Here is a 4,290-nt window from a genome sequence, read left to right on the forward strand (position 1 = left end):
AGCTGAGACTCTTTAGATTACTTTAGAACTGAGCTCTGAGACTGTTTCCTGAATGCACTCTTTGGCCATTCCAATTCACTTGTAGGATTTACTCAAGTGAGCGGTTGGTTGAGCTCCACTGAACATCTGTTCTGTCAGTTGGTCTGAATAGAGCATGGACAGATAGAACAGATGGGAAAAGTTCAACATGATTTAACAGACCAGATGGAACTGGTGACCAACTTGAAATAGTTTTTGAGAGAAGGCAGCATGGAATTGAGAACATAAAAGAGAAATCACTGGAGAACTCAAAGGCAACAGAGAAAGTAAAGAGCCAACAGTCTCTGAGTAGCAACAGACATTTCTCTCATTGAAAGTCTAGATGACTAAAGCAAGTTTAATCAGCAGCTTCCACGACTAAGCCACAATTCATTTAAAAGGCATAGAAATAATAATAGTTTTTCATAATTTGAAGGAATAAGATCAGCCTCTCTGCTGTGTTTTAATAAGAAATATGATTGCCTTTTGAAGAATGGAAATTAATATCTATACAGTAAAGTCTATTAAATGAAATTTATGCAAAATAAAGATATTTACCAATGGAAGAGTACCATTTCAATTACTATTTAAATGAACAGATAAAACATATTAAAAGTAATATTACTACTTTTGTTAATGTTAATTACAATGTCTCATAAGGAACTTCTAAATTTTGTAAATGCTGTAATTGGTTGAATAAATTATTAATACTTTTAGGATAATACAACATATAAAAAGCCAAATTGACTTATTTAATATGCTTTTATATTTTATTTTAACTAAAAGAAAAGGATTATAACACTAGTGTTCTCTGTGTGTGTGTCTCTGTGTGTGTGTTTGGGTGTATGGTTTATAAGTATGTTCATATATTTGTGCACATGTGTATGTGCAGGCACACACAAGCCAGTTATAAGGGACAGAAACTGATATGGCTGTCTTCCTTAAACACTCTATACCTTAATTGTTGAAGGATTTCATGAATTTAATATCCCCATACAGTTTGTTTGGTCAAATCTGATACCTACTTTCATGCCATCACCACCACCAATACTTTTTGATTTTACATGCTATTGAATTTATTTCTTATTTAAGGCAACTTTTTAATTTGTTCTGAGATTATAATACTGCTCCATTATTTCAACCTTTCCCTTTCCTCCCTCCAAACCTTCCCATATACCCAAATCTTGTTCTATTTCAAACCCGTGGCCTCTTTTTCAGTCTCTCCCCAACCTCTGCTGGAAGTAACACTACTGTGTGCTGATCTTATGTGTGTGCGTTCCTTTGTGCACAGCCCCTGTCATGTCAGGCAAAAGCTGGTTCACAGCAGTGTTCCACTAGCCACAGTCTCAACGTTTTCTGTACTTTCTTCCATGATGACCCTTGACGCTTGCATGAAAAGGTCTGACAGAGATGTGCCATTTAGGATGAGCAGTGTGCAAACCTTTGAGGCAAGGGCTTTCACAGGATGCATGGCTCACCCCTTGGCTAGAGAAGCTGCTAAGCAGTCTCTAGGCGTGAGTGTATTCATCACCACAGCGCCTGCTTTTTTATGTGAGTACTGGGAATCTGAACTGAGCTGCTCATGCCTGTACAGCCCACCAAGTCGTCTTTCTTGCCTTGACACGATTGATTTTAAGAAAAGTTGCTAACATTGCATTCCCAACTTGGAAATCTGCATCCTAATCCCTTCTTCATCCTTCGAAGCAGCATCACAGTGTTTGAAATGGAGTTATTTTTGACATGCTAGAAGATAACTTCTTTTCTTGTGGAATGCCATATGTACTTCGGAATGCTAACTCGTTTTGAGCTTTTCTTAGGTAATGATGTTCATGCTAGCCTTCATCACTACAGCTTTATGAAAGTACAAATGAGAGTGGAATAGGGAGAACAAAACAAAGCCATCTATCATTCAATGTTAATAAATTCTGATCTGTAAAATGTAGCCCTGGCATATTTTTGTATTCAATGTGCAAAATATATATTACATTCACAGGAAAATTATCAGTAGCTCGTAAAAATGCTTTCTGATGCTACTTTCTCTCTTGAAAGAACATACATTGTGTATATATTCTTTAATACAGATAGAAATAGTATTAAAGAACTAAGGAAACATTTATGATCTAACCTAATTTCATTTAAAAATAAATTTTAATATTTAAAAATAAGTTTATGAAAATAGTTAATAAGTTAGAGTTACAACTTATTGTAAGAAAATAATCAGTTTTCTAAAGATGAAAGTAATTCAATAAAGTATAAAGAAGAGATAAAATAAAATTATATGAAAATGTGCTTTGAGTTAAAATACAAAACAAGAGAAAAACATTAATACAATAGTTTTCATTCATATATAATGGTGTTTGTGCTAAGATTTAGAATATAGGCATGGATAAAATATAAGTATGAAAAACAGTGCTTACCATATTCTAGAATATGCTAGAATGACACCTGCTTTCACCAGTTTCTTTTCACAAATTTCATGTCTCTTAAAAATCATCTCTATGAAATTATACTGATAGTCTTTAGGAAAAAGAAACCAGAAACTGTGAAACTATCATGTAACTTTAAAAACTGATAAATAAATTCATATTATTATTCAGAATCATCCAAACATTATTATCAAAGGTACTGAGAATTTCAGTAACATCACTGTTAGTCTTGGTGCTGAGTACACTCCTTTTTTACACTTGGGGTATCCCTGGCTCCAGCTACGTATGTAGCAGAGGATAGCCTTGTTAGACATCAGTGGGAGTTGAGACCCTTGGTCCTGGGAAGGTTTGATGACCCAGTGTAGAGAAATGCCAGGGTGGGGAGCTGGGAGTGGGTTGGTTGGTGAACACCCTCATAGAAACAGGGGGTTGGAGGAGGGGATAGGGGGGTTCTGTAAGGGAATAACATTTGAAATGTAAATAAATACAATATTCAATAACAAGTGAAAAAATCCATATGTGATGGTGCATACTTTTATTTTATTTTATTTTATTTTATCCTGATTTGCTGAGTTTTGACACATCCTTCACCTTGGACACAGACAGATGGAGCCTATTCTATACTATTAGGTCACTGGCCATCCTGTGCCAGAAAACGCCTGCTCTTGCTCCCTGCTCAAAGACTGTAGAGGCGCCTAGTGTTCTCTTGGAGGACCAACAGAGTGTGGGAAAGTGACTCCTCTTTGACCCTGGCAGTCTCTTGAATTGTGTGCAAGGCCAAGCCTGGTAAAGACTTCTCAGCACCTGGCGAGGGAGAAAGTAGGGTGTGTCTGTTTTCACAATGATCTACTCCAATGGGATATGTCTAAGGGCAACCAAGCCTCCCAGGTAGAGGAGTAGGTCAGCACTGCTGTGAAGCCCACCGACATGTTAGGGAAGTACTTTAGCAAGGGCTCAATGACTGAGTAGCTTCCAATAAAGTGGTGCCTATGGATCTTGTAGTCAAAGGACACATTTTTTTTTCATGATATCCAACAAATCTTCATCAGCTTCATGGCAGTGAATGACCAAGGGCTTCTTCAGAGACACAGCCAGCTTCAGCTGCCTCTCAAACACCTGGTGCTGCTCAGGAGCTGGGGTAGTGCCACAGCCTTGGGGTGGTATAAGGCATACAAAAGCTTTCTTTCTTGACTCTCATATAGTAATGTGCAAAATGAGGATGACAGCCAAAGGCTCCCCAAAGCAGATCTTCTCTCAGAAGTTCCTTCCATAGGCTATCAGTCAGTGTCCTTAGATCACAGAAGTCAGAGTTGCAGCCTTGAATGGACCATACCTTTAAACCCAGTACCACACATGGAGAGGCAAGAGGCTCTCTCTGAGACTGATCTATATGTGGATATCCAGGTCAACCAGAGCTACACAGTGAGAGACTGACTCAAACTTAAGTAAATAAAAACAAAGAAACAAATAATAAATAAATAAGATTCCTTAAGCATTCTTATAAACAAATATGTTTCTTGAAAGGTGATAAAATATGTATTATCGTTAAAAGGTAGTGCTACATCTAGTCAAATTAGAGTATCAGTGAGTGAACAGATTGGGCAAGGAACAGCATATAACTGATAGTGATCCAGGACACCTAGATAATTAATGGTTTAAAGGGAGAAGAATGGGGAGATGGGAGGTGCTTTCTGCGTGGATCCTTCCTTGAAATATATAGAACACAAGTCCTCAATATCTTCCTGTCTGAATTTTCCAGTTGTTCCTTCTTTCTTAGGCACAAGAAAGCTGCTGCAACTTCTGTGTTCACATACTGAGAAGGGCAAGTAAGAGTGAATAAAGTTTA

At 37.4% G+C, this 4,290-nt stretch overlaps 1 pseudogene; it reads right to left on the bottom strand.

Annotated features, from left to right (window-relative positions):
- Nucleotides 3,002-3,767, bottom strand: Gm9363 (predicted gene 9363; annotated as a pseudogene).

Source organism: Mus musculus, chromosome 14, assembly GCF_000001635.26.
Source record: "Mus musculus strain C57BL/6J chromosome 14, GRCm38.p6 C57BL/6J".
Taxonomy (NCBI): Eukaryota; Metazoa; Chordata; class Mammalia; order Rodentia; family Muridae; genus Mus; species Mus musculus.